Source organism: Procambarus clarkii, chromosome 66, assembly GCF_040958095.1.
Source record: "Procambarus clarkii isolate CNS0578487 chromosome 66, FALCON_Pclarkii_2.0, whole genome shotgun sequence".
In the NCBI taxonomy this organism is placed as follows: Eukaryota; Metazoa; Arthropoda; class Malacostraca; order Decapoda; family Cambaridae; genus Procambarus; species Procambarus clarkii.
Window position 1 is genome coordinate 29223630 of NC_091215.1, and position 20423 is coordinate 29244052.

At 42.6% G+C, this 20423-nt stretch overlaps 1 protein-coding gene across 2 annotated transcripts in view; it reads left to right on the plus strand.

Moving 5' to 3' along the window:
• Positions 1 to 20423, plus strand: part of LOC123769184 (E3 ubiquitin-protein ligase ZNRF1) — a 114209-nt gene that overhangs the window by 1783 nt on the left and 92003 nt on the right. Inside the window, exon 2 of one of the 2 annotated variants that reach the window (XM_045760198.2) lies at positions 588 to 630. The exons of the other annotated variant lie outside the window; for it this stretch is intronic. The gene's annotated coding sequence lies outside the window, so the exon portion shown is untranslated. The remainder of the gene's footprint in view (positions 1 to 587; positions 631 to 20423) is intronic. 2 annotated transcript variants of the gene reach the window in all.

The window sequence follows — 20423 nt, forward strand, 5'->3', positions numbered from 1 at the left end:
TTTAAATTTTTAAACTGAGTAACTTTATTGTGGCCTAATTTATAATGTTGCTAAAATTATCAGTTTTTATTACTTATGATGATCAAAAGCAAATATGTTTAATTATTTCTTTGGGAAAAACCTGTAATTTGATTGAAAGATGTGAAATTTACTTGTAAACTGAACCTAGTCTGTAGATGCAATACTTACCAATATAAAATAGAGTAAGACTCCGTTCAAAGAGCCAACAATTTTATGGAACTGGTCACTGGATGAAAACGAATAAATGCTCCAGCAGAGTGGGGTCATGTCCAACTAGGTGGCATTATGTAAAAAATATAGTGATGAAAAATACAAAACCAAAAATATACATTTTTATCATATAATTGTGGTCAAAGAGCACTTTGGTATTAAGGTAAGATAAAGTTCATATATCATTGTTCAGCAAACTTCTTGTAACGCATTAAACAAATTTCAGAGTCCTATATTGCCCTTATTTATCACTTGAAAGAAAATTTGTTGTCCTTGGTTATATTTCATGTCTGTATTGTGTTCTAGAAATTGCTATTTAAAGTCCTCTAAGTCTTGTTTTATTTTTGTTTTTTCAGACTCCTTTCTGCACCCATTGATCTTGCTAACAATACTTCTAAGGTATTTAGAGCTGATATTTTGTTTATCTACTTAGATCATAGGTTTTGAATATGATTTCCCTCTCCTTTTTGGTTTTATTTATTGTTGTATATCCTTTTTTGAAAGTTTAGTGCAATATCAATTTAAATTTGAAATATTAAAGCAGCTAAGAAAGTCAAGCTTTGAATAAAATTAAAACTTACTTGAGTCAGTCATTTAGTTGCTTCCTAAGGCAAAGAATTGCCTCTCTCTAGGACAGATCTACTGCTTAGTCGAGATAAGTCAGTATACTGCATCAGCACAGCAAGTAATTTTCCAAATTGTCTCTACGTGGTCATTTTGATGCAGGAACTACCATGGAGAATACTCGATCCAGCTTGGATTATATGCTGGAAAGCACATTCCAAGAATCTTAGTCTTTCCAATTACAAATTGGGACGTATAAAACAGCTTCCATTCCTCCTAAAAAGATAAATAATTTCCCTGTAGCCAGGAAAAGTAGGGAACCTTCTGCCACAGTCAGGTAGCAGACAAAGACCTAAACTCAGAATGAGCAGGGTCGATTTCAGCACATGGTCCCTTCACCAAAACAGAAACAACAAAATCCCAATGAGGCTGACTATCAAATAGAGAGAATAAGATATCTGTGAAACACCAGAACATAGGTGTAGTATTAACTAAAGGCATGGAGAACAAGACTAGGGCTTCTCTATACATTCTTTAAAGGTGCTTAAAGACTGTAAAGGGCAGCTTAATAAGGCCATGTCTTGCATACAATACAGTATTTAATAAATAATTAAAGTAGAGAAGTTTTAGAACAGTGAACAGAGGCATCAGGGTGAAAGAAACTGCCCATTTGTTTCCACCTCCGCCGGGATTGAACCCGGAACGTTAGGACTACGAATCCTGAGTGCTGTCCACTCAGCTATCAGGCCCCCAAGGGTGAAGTTGACTGTGAACTTAACCGGGTTAATTCAGTAGACAAAAAGGATGGCCTTCCTGGTAAAAAAAACTCCATAGAGCATTCTCCTGCCTGCACTAGATCGAGTTACATTATTGCAACACTATGTACTTGTTCACTATGGCACTACCCTGTATGGTAGTGCCATAGCAAATAAGTATAAGCAAAACAGTGGCCCTAGCCACAGATAGATTCCAGAACCTCTTCTTCATACATGCTACTTAGTGTCTGTAACAAAGACTTTGTTGCCAAGGGAAGAACGTTACGCAAACCTATATTTAATCTTGTTGACAACAGATAAAGATCAGTGAGAGAAGCCAGTGATACAAAAATAATACAGTATGTTCTGCCAAGGTCTGACCTGATGCGGTCAATTGCCAATGTGGTGTGATCCTCACATCTCAAAGGACCTGACCTCCAGTAATCCCTTGAACCACCATTTGCTGTCTTCACAACTTGAATCACAAACCATTAGTCATTCACTCTTACTCGTATGCTGGAAGGACTTAAGAAATTTTCTACCTAAATATTTTAGGTCACGAAACCTGGTGCATTATCAAATTGTCTTCTTAATGGTCCAGGATGGACTGAAATGTCATTAGTTCTTTTATTTTCAGATTTGTGGGTTTGGGTGTTTATGTAGAGGAATAGGGAAAATTCAGTATAAGATCATAAGAATAATAATTACGAGCACCATAGTAGGCAAATCATGTTGAAATTCATCCCCACTCAACTATATAACTATCCAATCTATTCTTGAAATCTTTAAACTGACTCGGCAATGCTAGTTGGTAGCCCATTCTAATCATCCACAACCATATTTCAAAACTAGTACTTTCCAATAACCCTCTTAATTAAAACAATATTTCTCCAGTATTTACCCATAGATGTAGGTTCTGACCTGTATCATCAGTTGGAGGTGGACTGATATTTTATTTGGACCAATAACAATACTCCCTTAATATCTGGTACTGATACCAATGCTTAATATATTTTTAAATATTAGAACTTATTAGGATATACTATCCAAACCAGACATCAGAAAAAAGGAAGAAACGACAATGTTTTGGCCCAGGACGGATGGACCTAAACATTGTTAATTTTCAGATGTGTGGTTTTGATATCATATCTTCAGCCTCGTTATTGTAACTCATCACCTGCTTACAGTATTAGGATATAATGCCGGACATGAGCTCAGGGTTTGTAAACAATGACTAATTAGTAAATTGAAAAATTAATAACCCTCAATAATTATAATAGTATAATGATTATAGCATAACTATTTCTGCAAATTTCACCAAATGGAGTCCCCAGCAGTGATTACTGATTAGTAATACAGTAAAAGAAATAAATAGCTGTTTTGCTTAGCTACCAAGTCTTGGAATGGTACAGGGCAAGATGCCCTACATTTCCATAATGATGAGTTTGAAACCTTGAATATAACAAAAAGTGTGCTTTTGAAACTTTTATATCTCTGCAGAGTACAAAATATGTTACAACATATTTATCGAATCTTACATAAAACTTAGATTGAGAGTTGACTAAAGAGCTAATGTTTAATCCCCACATGCACAATTAAGCAAGTGTCGAGCAGGAGGGATTGAGATGGGTAGGAGCAGGGGTGGGTGGGGTTAGAAGTGGGTGGAAGGAGGAGGTTGGTAGTGCAAATGCGGGTGCCAAAGTGGATCTGTGGGAAATAAGGTGGGTGGGTGCAGGAGTGTTGGGTGGATGCATGGTTGAGTAAGAAATAGTTTCCAATATTCCCCCTCCTATCCTAGATTCTTCCCTTTCAATGGTTAGCACAGTCAATTCACAGCCAAATGGTCCCACTTTTTATTTCTCCGTGAGGCGGTAATGAATGGGCACGTTTCCTTGCACCTGATTCCACCTGGCAGTTAATATGTACCTATGAGTTTGACAACTGGTGTGAGCTCCATCCTTCGAAAAGGTCTGTTGTTGGCCTAGGGACACCTTGATTAACCTAACAGGCTTCCTGTTCCCTACAGTGAGAAACGAAGTCAGAATGCACTCGTTCATTACACTGTGGATGCCCCGAACTCAACATCCACTATGTCTCCACATCTCTAGCGATGTAATGTTTTGCTTCCTCGGCCTATCCTTATATTCCAGTTCACTCAGTTATAGGATCAATCTTGTGCCAAATTTATAACGTTTATCAATTATTATGAAGGGTATTTTTATATACTGTACAGTATCCATCATTACATATTCCATTGATGTAATTTGTTAAGTTGCTGTGCACATCAGGAAATAGGTTGTGTGGTACATGCACTTAATGGTGAGTGCTTGTGCGAGGTTGTGAGAAGAGTGAGGACACCTATACAGGGGTACCTCGGTTTACGAATTTAATCTGTTCCTGGAGACGGTTCGCAACCCGAAAATTCGTAAACCAAAGCGAATTTCCCCATAAGAAATAATGGGAAATGAATTAATCCGTTCCTGACTCCCCCAAAAAATCACTTCACAGTAAATTTTATACCTAATTCACCCAAATCTTCACTACAAAAGTTTGTACAAGTTATTACTTACCTTTACTGATGACTCCTGTTGGCGTATGGAAGACGGTAAGGAGGGGGGAGGAAGAGAGGTGTTACTGTTTGGAAGGGGAGTCCCTTTCCATTATAACACCAGGCAGTGAGGACATTCTGGGGTGCACACTGGCACGTTTTGCCTGCATACCACTAGGACCTGCTTCTGGCTGACTGCATGATTTTCTCATTGTTTTTCTTGAAGATTGCTTTTCCCTTCTTTGTAACACTTGTCTGTAGTGAGACATCAAATGGCATTAATAAGATCAATGCAACGGTTTGCTAAAGCTTTATCTGGGTGACTCTTTTCAACAAAACTTTACAGTTCTTCCCATACTGCACACATTTTCTAAATGAGGAAGGGACATCCTCTATTGCCTCTTCCTCCTCCTCCTCCCCTGAAGAATTGTTATACTGTACTGCCTAGCTAGTTCAACAACACTTGTACCATTTTCATGTTTACGAATGATCGCTTGTTTTTCCTCTATGGTCATTCTCACATGTGTTTTCTTGCCTTGAACCTTACCACTGGCTTTCTTGGGACCCATGGTGAGATATATAATAACAACTTTTATGGTCAAATAGCCCAACATCCGAAAAGAAACTGTAAATCCTTGCGTAGAATTCAGGCGGGTTATTCACTGGGCATGAGGCTCTGGTAAACTGAGGGGCGATCACCGTGCCACCACGCGCTAGGTCAGCCATACATGTATCAACAAACTCGTATGCCGAGGTAAAGTTCGTAACCCGATTCAAATTTTCCGAAGAAATCAGGCTTGTAACCCGAAAAGTTCGTAAAGAGCGGCATTCGCAAACCGAGGTACCACTGTAGTTTTAGAAATAGAGATTTGAAGTATTTTTTTGGGGAGACTGCCTAAGGTTTGTACAGCTTGTTGAAGTAGCTTGCAAATGTAAGAGTAACAGGAGTATGTGTAGTTGGGTGCTATTTGTGTTGTATGAATGTTTGGTCTAGTTATTTAGCAGCATGATAATTGTAAGGAAGCTTAGGGTTCTTGCATGTAGGGAAAGTATGATAGTGTAATGCCATGTAGGTAACATCATAGGCAAGGCTAGAGTGGCCAAGTATGGTATGATATTGAGATGTAATCTGTTAGATTAAGGACCTGCCTGAAATTTTGTGTGTGTTAGTGGCTTTGCAAGAATGTAAAAAATCACCAATGTTATGTACTCTCACAAACCCAATGTACTTGTATATATAAATAAATTAATAAATAAAATATAGTGGTGCAATGCAGGGTGGCAGCTTGTGAGTGCTTTACTTAAATGTATGAGGAGTGAGATGTAGCTCTTGGGCAGTACTTTTTAGCTGCGTGATACCTGGTGAGATTGTGGTGCTTCAACAAGTGTATGGATCCAAGATGTAGCCTCGTGCAATATTAATAGTAGCTCATCATGGTGGTAATGATGCAGGATATTTGGCTAATTAGCTCTAGCGGGATTCCATTAGAGCGAGACTAGTGCCTGTCTGCCAGTGGTGCTGGTAAGACTTCTGTCTAATAATAAATAATAATCCGTTATTCTGATAAATTGATGTATAACTTTATATTGTTTTAGTCTATAGTTTTATGCAGTTTATTCTAATTTGAGTTTTTATTTTGCATATAGATTTGAAATATGCATATAGCCTATTAGTAACTATTTTATAACTTCTCAAATTAGTTCGTTACAAGAGTATTGTTTGCAATATCGTACATTTCTTTTAGCTTGGGTGCAAATTAAATTTCGTAAAATATTTAATGCAGATGGCAGTGTGTATTGCAGTAAATTTTCTTGTGAATATTGCTTTGTTGTCATTGTCACATATACGTATATCATTTAATGTTTCTGTGACTGCTATGATACCATTATTGATATATTAAGTGTTAAATGTAATACTGTCAGCTTTGTTGATGCTTAAATCAAAAGAAAGGTATTTATCAGAAAGTGCTAAGCTAGTATTGTATGTCTAGGTAGATAATGCATCTACATACAGTACTAAACTGTATGTAGATACCTACCAGTCTTCGTGATGTAGTGGTAAGACACTCACCTGGCGTTCCGCGAGCGCTTTGTCATGGGTTCGTATCCTGGTCGGGGAGGATTTACTGGGCACAAATCCTTAAATGTAGCCTCTGTTTAACTCAACAGTAAAATGTGTACTTTTTGAGAGATTAAGAGATATACAAGAGTTGTTGCATTCTTGTACAGCCACTAGTACGCGTAGCGTTTCGGGCAAGTCCTTAATCCTATGGTCCCTGGAATACGATCCCCTACCGCGAAGAATAGTTTTTTCATCCAAGTACACATTTTACTGTTGCGTTAAACAGAGGCTACAGTTAAGGAATTGCGCCCAGTAAATCCTCCCGGCCAGGATACGAACCCATGACATAGCGCTCGCGGAACGCCAGGCGAGTGTCTTACCACTACACCACGGAGACTGTATTACTTGGTTGTAACAACGGTTCTTCGCGGCGGGGATCGTATTCCAGGGACCTGCCCGAAATGCTACGCATACTAGTGGCTGTACAAGAATGTAACAACTCTTGTATATATCTCAAAAAAAAAAAAAAAATTAAAAAAAAAAAAAAGCATAACTTTTCTCATTGCCGAGTTATGTACAGTACTTGTGTGATGATGTCTGTTATTGTAGGGCATTTGAAATACAGTAGTTCCTAGGCTTATTGAGGTCCCCCTTAGGCCAACTACTGACTTTTCCGCAACAATTGCTTAACTCCCGGGTACCTATTTACTGCAAGGTGAACATAGGCATCAGGGAAAAAGGAAACTTACACAACCATTTCTCTCCTTCCTGAAGAATTGATCCCAGGTTTCTCAATATTACGCTAAGGGCATAGACTTGTGTGCTACAAAAGCCAATAGTATATTACTGGGTGATATTTTTTAATTGAGAACTAAATAAAGAGAGAACTTCGTAATTTGGCACCATAAAGTTATTGTCATGAGTGAACAGTGATAACGTTGGTCTATTTTTAATAAGTAACTTTGAAATGTAGGCTTGATTGATTCTGATTGTTGCTGCCAGCATCACCTAGTTTATTCTGTGAGTAGCAATGGAAAACAATTCAAAATTCAAAAAAGTTCAAAAGGTCTAATCTGGCTTCAGTGGTTTGACATTGTTGCAACAGACCCACAGCTTGTATCACAACTGCTATGTATGACTGTATAATATTACACATTGAAGTGAAATCATTTAGGCAATTACATAATTTTGTAACACTGAATATACCAAGGTACTGTATCAGAATCAACCAGCCCAATATACTTTGTATTTGGTATTGTCACTGTATTATGTATGATACAGTATTGTGCCTTATGTAAAAATTGGTATACAGTATACAGTATTGCAGTTATAAGCATAATGGATAAGTACAGGTATGTGTATAGATATAGGTCGGTTGCCTTGGTTAAAAGTACAGTACAGCACATGAGCCAATATGTGTATTTGTTGCCATATGTACAGAACCCCACATAAACATTTGACATTTCAGTAAGGTTTGCAATTCTTGTCAAAATACATAGACTATATACTGTATTTGAAATACAGTACGTACTTGATTTCAAGTATTATATTCTGTATGATTATAAAAGATGTACGGTACAGTAAAATAAATAAAATATGAAAAATATAGATCGTTATTTATCATAACCACATAATCATACAGGATACAATATTTTGAATTGAGTAAATGTATTGCATATTGAGAAGTAATGTTTACGTTTACTAATACTGTATGTCAAATTGTATTTGCTTGGTGTGGAGGGATTGTTAGTGCGACTTAACTCTGCCATTACTATTCAAACCAGTGACGTCACGGCCAGGGAGGCGACGGCATCCTACATACACTCAGGTTTCCGCAGCCTTTGTTTTGCTTAATAACTTTCCTGCAATATTTTGTGTGTTGATGTTTCTGTGGTTGAAGATTATGTCATATTTTGTGTATAGATGTTACACAGGTTGAAGAAAATGCAGTATTTTCTGTATACTCTACTGTAGATGTTATGGGGAGTGACAAACGTGCAATATTTTGTGTGTGTAGATATTATGGGGTTGAAGAATATGCAATATTTTGTGGATAAATATTAAGGGGGTTGAAGAACATGCATTATTTTGTGTATAAATTTTATGGGGGGCTGAGGAGCATGCAAAATTTTGTGTAAATAAAGTTATGGGGATTAAAGAACATGCATTTATACATTTCATGTATAAATGTTATGGGGTTGAAAAACAATTTGAGGAATGTTGAAGAACAAGCAATATTTTCTTCACGAGTTTTATGAAAGTAGGCTAAAGATTGTTATAGTGTTCAGTAGATGGCGAATGGCACTAGTTTTCTAAGACTAATATGCGATCTTTGTGCAAGGCTGTCGATTTGTAAACAGAATATTGGTGAAGATGTTTACAAAATGATCTTGAAATAGATTTTTTGTTACTGTATTATATTCTGTAGATACAGAATTGATTTATTGTTGGTTGTAGTGCAGAAACTGCTCAATGAGGGTATTGTACAGTGAAGATTTTGTTCACTGCCTGGGGAAGGAACCGCTCAGTGAAGGTATTGTTCACTGAAACTGTTGTTTGATGAAGCTTTCGTTTGATGATGTTAATTCTCAGTGAGTTTACTGTTTGGGGAAGCTATTGCTCGGTGAATTTACTGCTCAGTGAAGCTATTACTCAGTGACGTTATTGCTCAGTTAAGCTACTACTCAATCAAGTTACTGCTTGGTGAAGATATGCGAGGTAATTCAAAGAATGTCACAAAGTGGTTAGTAACAAAGAAATACTGTACAAATTTTGGTACTAAATGCAAATCCAATTGGTAAATGAACACCTAACTCCTGAGTTATCTTCCTGATCAACAACAATGCACTAACTTGATGTACTGCTTCATTTAGACCAATGCACTTTTCATACACCTACATGAAGTCTACGTAGTTGTGACCTGCAGTGCGGAAGATAATTAGTACGAGCCAAACATAGAAACGTTGATGGGTGAGGGAGCTGGGTGAAGTGACATGATTGAGGGGAAATTCTTGTCTTAATAGCAGCAAGGGACTGAAATTAGTTGGCATCATGAATATACGCTCTGGTAATTAGTTTTACTTGACTATAGTTAGCTCTCTTCTTGTAAATCTTGCCTGTGGTGTCTGACATGCCCTGATATTCACTGCTCCATGTTAAATTGGCAACATTAACGTGTGCAGCTAATGAAGCCTGGTTGAGTCCTGGCTGTTTACACTCATTACTCCCCAAAAATCGCATTCGCTGACGTCACGTAAACCTGGGTATTGATTTTATAAGGTTATTCGGACTTGCATGCCTCACTTTGCGCACAGCTTATTTATTTTGTTTAACAAATAGTAATCTGTATAAATAATTAAAATGCTGGTCGGTGATTATCGTTAATTAAAGGATAATAAGATGAATTACGGAAAATAATTGTGTAATGAGGTTGAGTTTTTTTTTAGTATTGAGGCGGACCAGGAGCTGAGTGTGCATTTGTTTACAAGCCTGCATCCTTGCTGGCTTGTCTTGACTACCCACCTGTCTGGTTGCTCACCTCTCAGCAAAGTTAGGTGTACAAGGGCTACCCAGTATCAGGACAAGCATAGTCAGGTGTACAAGGGCTACCCAGTATCAGCACAAGCATAGTCAGGTGTACAAGGGCTACCCAGTATCTGGACAAGCATAGTCAGGTGTACAAGGGCTACCCAGTATCAGGACAAGCAGTCAGGTGTACAAGGGCTACCCAGTATCAGGACAAGCATAGTCAGGTGTACAAGGGCTACCCAGTATCAGCACAAGCATAGTCAGGTGTACAAAGGCTACCTGCTATCAGGATAAGCAGTCAGGTGTACAAGGGCTACCAGGTATCATGACAAATATAATCAGGTGTACGAGATGCTATCTGGCAACAGGGGAAAGGAGAATCCAGGCATACAAGGTGCTATCCCAATTTATAATTGCCAGCGGCACTGCCCCTTAACTTTTGAATTGTAGCCAATCGTTAATGTCAAGTCAACCATTGTACCGCTCCTCATTAGGGCACTAGGGCAGGCGGCTCCTCTTAATAGTGTACATCTCTCTCATTTGTAGATACCAACGAGACAACAGCCGCCTTCCGCTCCTCTGGATACCTGGTATAGTCAAATCATACACTAGACGTTTTAACAAAGCTCGTTTCCTGATAGTAAAAATCATATATATATATATATATATATATATATATATACACAGTTAGGTTAGGATGTATTGACTTAAGTTATGCTGCGTTGGATTAGGGTAGGCTTGGATTGGGTTAGGTTGGGTTGGGTAAGGTGTGGTAGGTTGTCGAATTTGTTGGCGAATTGTCTGGCATATGATGGAACGTTCGTCAGTGTTTGCACCACATGATAAAAGTAATATGTACTGTATTGAAGTAATAGATGAACAGTAGTAATGCATTTGAACATTTGGTCAATTATTATTATTATTATTATTATTATAGCTTTGTTGATAGCATTTCAATACAGTGTTGCCTAATCTGAGTTGTTCAGTTAGGCCTTCAAGCAGTGAGGATGCTGCTCATCTTCACTGCCACACAGGACAGTGAGGATGCTGCTCATCTTCACTGCCACACAGGACAGTGAGGATGCTGCTCATCTTCACTGCCACACAGGACAGTGAGGATGCTGCTCATCTTCACTGCCACACAGGACAGTGAGTTTGCTGCTCATATTCACTGCCATGCAAGACAGTGAGGATTCTGCTCATATTCACTGCCATGCAAGACAGTGACGGTACTGCTCATATTCACTGCTACTCAGGACAGTGAGTGAAGGCTACATGCAGCTGGCTACATTGAATAAGTTATATCATTCATTTTATATTTACATCTTACATTGTATAGCTACACCATACATTGAACAGCTATATCATACATTGTATATGCTACAGCATACATTGCATAGCTACATCATGCATTATATATCTTACATCATTCATTGTATAGTTACATCATACATTGTCTTACATCATACATTGTATATTTTACATCATATATTGTATATTTTACATCATACATGGTATAGCTACATCATACATGGTATAGCTACATCATACATTGTATGTGTTACATCATACATTGTATAGCTACATCATACATTGTATATTTTACATCAGGGCTGGGAGTTTTGCATTTGTTGATTAAGAGTTTGAAAGGCGGGGGTCCTAGGAGCTGAAGTTCTGCAGGCGAAAAGTCACAATAACGTGGCTAAAGTATGTTGACCAGACCACACACTAGAAGGTGAAGGGAAGACGACGTTTCGGTCCGTCCTGGACCATTCTCAAGTCGATTTGAGAATAGTCCCGCACGGACCGAAACGTCGTCGTCCCATCCCCTTCTAGTGTGTGGTCTGGTCAGCTGAAGTTCTGTTTCGCAAACTCAAATCGACAAGTTCACAGAGCTCACTTTATGGGTCAATAACAGGGGCAACACGCTGAGAAAACAACGGACGTCAATTGTGACACCTCATCTTATTCGAAGACCAAAACGATGGCACAGATTGGCAATACTTCTTGAGGACCCAACGTCCAAAGAAAAGTGTCTCAACGACCCAGACACAGAGATGCCACATGAGACCTCTATCTTGCCCCACTCAAGACAGCTATCGTCTTGGCCGGCTCTTCCGCGCCTTAAAACTACGCATTTCACTGCATATTGGGTGCAGTCTAGAATAAAAATAAGTGTATTATGGAGAGAGGGTCGGAGAGGGGGAGAAGGCTCAGCCCAGTAGGAACGAGGGATGCTTGAGAGAGAGAATGAGATGCAGTTGCGGGCTTGGGGATAATATGGCCTCCAGGCCAAATGAGGGATCAGTAAACATGCTCCACAACCAGTCTCAAGGAGCGGGGAGAGCTGGCTTGTTTCACTACAGCAGGAAGAGATGCAGGGAAGGACGAGCTGGTAGATCCCACTACAGCGGGAGCAGGAAGGGTATGTGCTTATAGGACCCTCTGTAGAAGGAGGGAACTAGCAGGGCGGAAAAGGTCCAAGCCATTACCACTATATAACACTGGGAAGGGGTCAGGATAAGGTTTTGGGATGGGACGGGGGTAAGGAATGGTGCCCAACCACTTGGACGGTCGGGGATTGAACGCCGACCAGCATGAAGCGAGACCGTCCAGCCCAAGTGGTTGGGTCTCTATAGAAGGAGCAAGATGTGGGCTGAAGATGCCAACCTGGTGTGTAAGTTACAGAACCCGTGGGACTGTCACATCTACTTTTAAAGTTGTGTATGGTGTTTTGCACGTCTTAGACCCATCTATTTGTTCACTCTTCTGTCACTGGGGGATTGTTATTGTTGTTATAGATTCAGCTACTCGGAACAGGTTCCAAGTAGCACGGGCTATGGTGAGCCCGTAAATAGGACACTGGGGGAAATGTCTAATCTCTTTGTACTTATCTGTGTCTACGGAGGGGTGTGGTGTAGCTCTATATGCCCTGCCTACTGATCTTATTGTATCTTGTGTGTTGTAATTTAACAATCATCATATTCGAAATCCTTGTCGAATCTAGCTTTTAAGTTTAATGGTGGAGGTGGCTTCTACAACTTCTTCCTTCATTGTATTGTATTCCATTTGTTGACTACCCTGGTCCTGGGTTCGATCCCAGGCGCCGGCGAGAAACAATGGGCAGAGTTTCTTTCACCCTATGCCCCCTGTTACCTAGCAGTAAAATAGGTACCTGGGTGTTAGTCAGCTGTCACGGGCTGCTTCCTGTGAGTGGAGGCCTGGTCGAGGACCGGGCCGCGGGGACACTAAAAAGTCCCGAAATAATCTCAAGATAACCTCAAGATAACCTACCCGAACAGGGTACAAATATTTCCTTAGAGCCTTTGGCTCACCTTGTTTATCTTCAGCACTGTGAAATCCCTCAGGAACAATATCAAGATTGTTTGTGGTCCTACTCAATCCCTCTCTCTCACCCCTGTCTTGTGGGGGATTTGTGATTTATGTTAGCGGGAGGGCTTTTGTCTTGGTGTTACCGTAGACTGGAAGCGGGGAGTGGGATATCTTGCATGTCCTAGTAAGGAGAGCGGCAGTGTTGGCCTTGGATAGCGGCCCTGTGTGTGTGTTGTATGTTTGGAGCGTCCCTATGTTGCCTATGTTGAGAGGTGAGAGCCTCTTCTAGCCGTGTTATGGCCGCGGTATTTGCTCCTAGCTGGGAGTGATTGAAGTGTTGCTTATTGCTGCCTGCCGGTGGCGCATGTAGTGGTAGTTTGTGTCTCATTAGTTTCTGGTGGTGGTAGCTCCTCTTGGGTAGGTAGTGGTGGTGGTGGTAGGTGGTGCTGACTGGTTGTGGTGGCCCTTGTGTTACCGAGGATAGCATCAGGTTGATGGGAGTCGTTGTAGGGGTGTTGATGCTAGTGGGTGTCACCGCTTGCCTGCCTACCCCAAGCCTGCCTGCCTACCCCAAGCCTGCCTACCCCAAGCCTGCCTACCCCAAGCCTGCCTACCCCAAGCCTGCCTTGCACACGTGTCAGTAATACCTGTGAAAGGAAATTGGAACCCATAACAGACCTCCAACCTGCGGTCATCAAGCGTGAACCTTACCAAAATATAGTAGGAACTTTATTTTGCGAATTTGCGTTTGAAATTCTGAACAGTTTAGGCGCGGCACTGGTGCCCTTTGTAGTTTTATTTGGCGTTGAAGATAGCACGCCGGAATGGCCCTCTGGGCGCCGAAGGTTTATCCGGCACTGTGCCAGCCAACTCCTTCCCTTTGGGGGGCGCACATGAAACACAAGTAAACAAAAAATTGGGTTTTATTACATGTCGCCATGTTGGTTTAGTGATAGTGTGGTGTCATTCACTGTTGTATAGCAGTAGTGTTGTACTTTGTAATAAGTGACTGTGTTGGACAGGATATACGTGACTGTTGGACAGGATATACGTGACTTGGACAAGATATACGTGACTGTGTTGGACAAGATATAAGTGACTGTTGGACAGGATATACGTGACTTGGACAGGATATAAGTGACTGTGTTGGACAAGATATAAGTGACTGTTGGAGAGGATATACGTGACTGTTGGACAGAGGGAGGACAGTGGGCGAGAGGGTAAATTATATAGAGGACTTCACAGTGTTGTGTGGAGGAGGCTGAACATGTCTTGCTGTATGCTGGGAGACTGACACATCACTGGACACCTGTGTGGACATGCTGGGGTGGTGGGCAGGTCTGCCCCCCCCCTCACCATGCTGGGGTGGTGGACAGGTCTGCCCCCTCCCCCCTCACCATGCTGGGGTGGTGGGCAGGTCTGCCCTCCCCTCCCTCACCATGCTGGGGTGGTGGGCAGGTGTGGCTCAAGTCATCCTATGTCGACTGTTACCCGGCAATTTGCTCCATAAATCAACCTTTTTTCCAAACCAGTATTTACCCAGGTCCTTCCTGAATCTAAAGTTACACAATCTATATAAATTGTTTCATGTTCCATTTACATAACCAACACAAGAAACGTCCAGTTAGAAAGAAAAACATAATGAGATAGCTTTTAAATTTTTGAATACAATATTAAAGGTAGGTCAGGCTGCGGGCAGCCGCGTCCAACAGCCTGGTTGACCAGTCCAGCAACCAGGAGGCCTGGTCGACGACCGGGCCGCGGGGACGCTAAGCCCCGGAAGCACCTCAAGGGAAGGTAGACTCATGTAGCGGAGAACTTCGTAGCCAGTGTTCAAGGTTTTTAATCTATATCAGAAGGAATGTCTGAGCACTGTAAGGCGCAGTGTCTGGGATGCTCCCGGACGCAGGTTCGAATCCTCGTCACGGCCCTTGTGGATTTGTGCATGGAATGTCTGAGGTTAGTCTCACGCAACTTTCACTGGTGATGGCGATTGTGTGGTGAGCGTCATAGGGTTATCTTGAGGTTATCTTGAGATGATTTCGGGGCTTTAGTGTCCCCGCGGCCCGGTCCTCGACCAGGCCTCCACCCCCAGGAAGCAGCCCGTGACAGCTAACACCCAGGTACCTATTTTACTGCTAGGTAACAGGGGCATAGGGTGAAAGAAACTCTGCCCATTGTTTCTCGCCGGCGCCTGGGATCGAACCCAGGACCACAGGATCACAAGTCCCGCGTGCTGTCCGCTCGGCCGACCGGCTCCCTATCCCGGTGGTTGGGGGTCAACTTCCCCCCCCCCCCATTCCCCTTCTTTTAGTAGGATTGATTCCTATTGTGACGCTTCTAGAGTCTGAAATGTGGGTTTGATTGTCCATAGAGTATATATCCTTGGGAAGGTCAGTTGTTGGCTTTGGGGGGGACCTCGGTAAGCCCAATTACCTTGATCTTGTGTTTATCTTGTTCCGGGGATCAGAGTCCTCGCGGCCCGCTCCCTGACCAGTCCTGGTTGGTGGTCTGGTAGTCACTCTGGCTGTTAGACGCAGCCGCTCGCAGCCTGACGTATTAATCACAGCCCGGTTGATCAGGTATCCTTCGGAGGATACACTCACCTTCCCTGACTCGTAACAGAGGGGGAACCCGTCCGCTCACCTAATACATCGCATTTATAACGGAATAGACCAATCCACTAAATCCACTGTGCGACGTATGAGCGAGTATTAAAGTTAGTTTAGTTCATTTATTATGCACCCTATACCCATCTAGTGGGCGGTAGTGGAAGGGGCTACAGAGGCACATAATAGGCTCAGGGACTGAACCCCCACAATTCATTTAGCTAAGCAAGTTACAATAGAGTATTAAAACATCGTAATATTGATGTGTTTCATGCATTGGCCTCGATGGGTTGCTTGGGATCGTGCATTTCTGGTTAGGGGAAAATAGATTTAGATTCTACGGAGTGGTAAATCTTAGAGGGCCGGGGGGGGGGGATTGAGATGGGGCGAGCCGATCCCCTCAAGTCCACCTGGCATATTTGCGTCATATGGCATGTGTACGTCAAGGAGGTTGGGGAGGTTCCTAGTGAGTATTCGTAATGCTGCCAGGAATTATTGATCAATGACAGTTTAGCTCAAGGTTGTTTAATGTGTACATTGGTGTTTGTGTGTGTGTGTGTGTGTGTGTGTGTGTGTGTGTGTGTGTGTGTGTGTGTGTGTGTGTGTGTGTGTGTGTGTGTGTGTGTAGGGGTGGGGAGGGGGGGTGAGGGGTGCCTTGGTGGTGGTGCTCATTGTTGGAGCTTGTGGTGTGTTTGTGGCCTTGGTGGTGGTGCTACAGTGTTTGTGGTGCGTGTGTGTGTTGGTGGTGGTGCAGAGGTTGCTGCTGCTGTTTGGAAGATTGTTTTTGGAGTTGCTGTCAAGTTTCTTGGTGATGCCACATCTCTTGTCGTTTCTCTCTTGATGGCTTCTTGTTACTTTAATTAGTTGCTCTCCCGCATTGTGTTTAATTGTGACTCCTGAAACTCTTGTGTCATCCTAGTCCTCTTGAAGCTAAGAAGTTAGCTTTAGTTAGCTGCACTGGGGCCAGATTCACGAAAGCACTTACGCAAGCACTTACGAACGTGTACATCTTTCCTCAATCTTTGACGGCTTTGGTTACATTTATTAAACAGTTTACAAGCATGAAAACTTCCAAATCAACTGTTGTTATTGTTATAAACAGCCTCCTGGTGCTTTGGAGCTCATTAACTGTTTAATAATTGGAAACAAAGCCGCCAAAGATTGAGAAAAGATGTACAGGTTCGTAAGTGTTTGCGTAAGTGCTTTCGTGAATCTGGTCCCTGGAGGCCATTCCAACCTGCTCACTACTCCCACCTTTAAAGTAATGTTCTCATATATCACAGTCTCCAGCTTTCCATCCGTGCTCTGACCGTGTTCTTCGTGGAGTATCTTGAGGTTATCTTGAGGTTATCTTGAGATGATTTCGGGGCCTTTTTTTTTAGTGTCCCCGCGGCCCGGTCCTCGACCAGGCCTCCACCCCCAGGAAACAGCCCGTAACAGCTGACTAACACCCAGGTACCTATTTTACTGCTAGGTAACAGAGGCATAGGGTGAAAGAAACTCTGCCCAATGTTTCTCGCCGGCGCCTGGGATCGAACCCAGGACCACAGGATCACAAGTCCTGCGTGCTGTCCGCTCGGCCGACCGGCTCCCCATTTATTTCGTGTTTCGTATTTCGTGTTTGTCACATTCCTCAAGAACTTTAACGTGTAGTCTGGCTTTCGTCTTTTTTGTAGTGCTTTAAAAGTGCACTTCACTCAGCCTTCTCCGCTCTGGTTGCAGCTTTGTCTTATAAGCTTGTTTCATTTTGTCATTTTTGCACGTGGGAACTAGTGGCATGCTGGTGGATAGGTCTTGTAAAGTGTATAATTCTCAAACAAATCCACAAGGGCCGTGACTAGGATTCGAACTTACGTCCGAGATCATCCCAGACGCTGGCTTAATCGACTGAGCTACGACATGGTCAAAAGAGTTGCAACCAGAAGTTCTGCGCTTAACTGGATCCTGCAGCCTCTCTGAGACACAATCCAGGGTTTTACACAACTCCCCCATGCACTCGAGCTATGTCAATAGGCCGTTCTACCTCTTCGCCCTTACTTCATTACACACAGAAATCACACTAACGTGATACATCAATGAACAAATCCACAAGGGCCGTGACGAGGATTCGAATGTACATCCGAGATCATCCCAGACGCTGCATTAATGGACTGAGCTACGACATGGTCAAACGAGTTGCAACCAGAAGTTCTCTGTATAATTCTCTATAATCTTCGTTATATATGTGCTGGTGGGCTATACGAAGGCTCCGTTTATGCTGCTGATGTTATTTTGTTATATACCTCTGGTATCTGGCTTGACACTTGTTCAGTTCGTAGATCATTATCGGTCTCTGAAGACGAGAGTTGACTTTCCTCACTGTATACCGCACGTGAGATTTTTCTACCCGCATTCTCATTACCTTGCATTTACTGTGATTGTAGTCGGTTAACCATTTCCCAGATCAATTTTCTATTTGCTTTGATGGGTACAGTAGTAAACCTCCACTCCTGTTGGCAGACTGAGAGCTTTTCTCCCTTCCTATAGCTCAAGGTGAGCTATAGTGAGTTCCAGGGGGGGAAACCCTATTAGTTTTCTCTGGAAAACTAATAGGGTTTTCTCTGGAAAACTAATAGTGTTTTCTCTGGAAAACTAATAGGGTTTTCTCTGGAAAACTAATAGGGTTTTCTCTGGAAAACTAATAGGGTTTTCTCTGGAAAACTAATAGTGTTTTCTCTGGAAAACTAATAGGGTTTTCTCTGGAAAACTAATAGTGTTTTCTCTGGAAAACTAATAGGGTTTTCTCTGGAAAACTAATAGGGTTTTCTCTGGAAAACTAATAGTGTTTTCTCTGGAAAACTAATAGGGTTTTCTCTGGAAAACCTGCGAATTGATTTACGACATCTGTCTTCTTTCTGTTTGTCTCAACTCCAGCCTTAACTTTACAATGTGAAGGGTTAGGAGTCATCATTATTACTCAGTCGTGCTATACTTAGGACTCGAGGTCCCCGCTGGACACGGAAGATCAAGCTAGCAGAGAGGGGGTTCCTTCCTATAACTTTGCTCCGTTGCTGTCTGTATTGATTCCCGCCCTGTGGTCATCTGCGTGTGTGTGTGTGTGACCTTCAACTGTAGCAGAACGTTTCGTTGGTGGCTGTGGAGACCGTTATCATGCATGCTGTGGCGGTCGTTATCATCACGTGTGCTGTGGTGGTCGTTATCATCAGAACAAACATCACTTTCTTTTTGTCTTCTCAGTGTGGACGCGTCGTTTTGTGTTAGACGAGGTTTGGCCTCCATTCCGGTACTGGAACGTAACGGATCGAGATGATATTGTCTATATGGTATTGCAGGCCCCGCGCCCCCTTTTCCAGATGGTTCGGAAGGCTCTCTTGTCCAGATGGTGGTGAAGGCTCTCTTGTCCAGATGGTGGTGAAGGTCCTCTTGTCCAGATGGTGGTGAAGGTCCTCTTGTCCAGATGGTGGTGAAGGTCCTCTTGTCCAGATGGTGGTGAAGGCTCTCTTGTCCAGATGGTGGTGAAGGCTCTCTTGTCCAGATGGCGGTGAAGGTCCTCTTGTCCAGATGGCGGTGAAGGTCCTCTTGTCCAGATGGTGGTGAAGGCTCTCTTGTCCAGATGGTGCTGAAGGTCCTCTTGTCCAGATGGTGCTGAAGGCTCTCTTGTCCAGATGGTGGTGAAGGCTCTCTTGTCCAGATGGCGGTGAAGGTCCTCTTGTCCAGATGGTGGTGAAGGCTCTCTTGTCCAGATGGTGGTGAAGGTCCTCTTGTCCAGATGGTGCTGAAGGTCCTCTTGTCCAGATGGTGGTGAAGGTCCTCTTGTCCAGATGGTGGTGAAGGCTCTCTTGTCCAGATGGTGCTGAAGGTCCTCTTGTCCAGATGGTGCTGAAGGCTCTCTTGTCCAGATGGTGGTGAAGGCTCTCTTGTCCAGATGGTGGTGAAGGTCCTCTTGTCCAGATGGTGGTGAAGGCTCTCTTGTCCAGATGGTGGTGAAGGTCCTCTTGTCCAGATGGTGCTGAAGGTCCTCTTGTCCAGATGGTGGTGAAGGCTCTCTTGTCCAGATGGTGCTGAAGGTCCTCTTGTCCAGATGGTGCTGAAGGTCCTCTTGTCCAGATGGTGCTGAAGGTCCTCTTGTCCAGATGGTGGTGAAGGTCCTCTTGTCCAGATGGTGGTGAAGGCTCTCTTGTCCAGATGGTGGTGAAGGTCCTCTTGTCCAGATGGTGGTGAAGGTCCTCTTGTCCAGATGGTGCTGAAGGTCCCCTTGTCCAGATGGTGCTGAAGGTCCTCTTGTCCAGATCGTGCTGAAGGTCCTCTTGTCCAGATGGTGCTGAAGGCCCTCTTGTCCAGATGGTGCTGAAGGTCCTCGTTACAAGCGGAGTGTTATTACAGCTGATGTTATTGATCTGTGTGCCTTAGGAGATAGGATCTTTGTGATGTCTTCCTCAAGGTCTCTGGGAGGTTCATTAACTTCTCGTGCCTGGCTGTAGTTATGTGTCTGACGAACACAGTTTCTACATGCATGAATGACCTACATTTGAGCCTAGAAGGGAGGAATGAGACTATTTATAATGGTGAAGATACAATGGAAATCGTGTTTATGATCTAACACTTGTGGTCCGAACGTTTGGAAAGCGGGTGTTTGAATCCTTTCCGACACTTTGTGACATTCTTGCAGCGTCCGGTGATAACCTCTGAAGTAACAGGAAACCCCTTTTATTAAGCACTTGCAAAGTGTAGTTTTAGGGATTATTTTACTTCTGATGTTCGTAACAAGTGGCTTAGTGATTCCTTTCATGTAA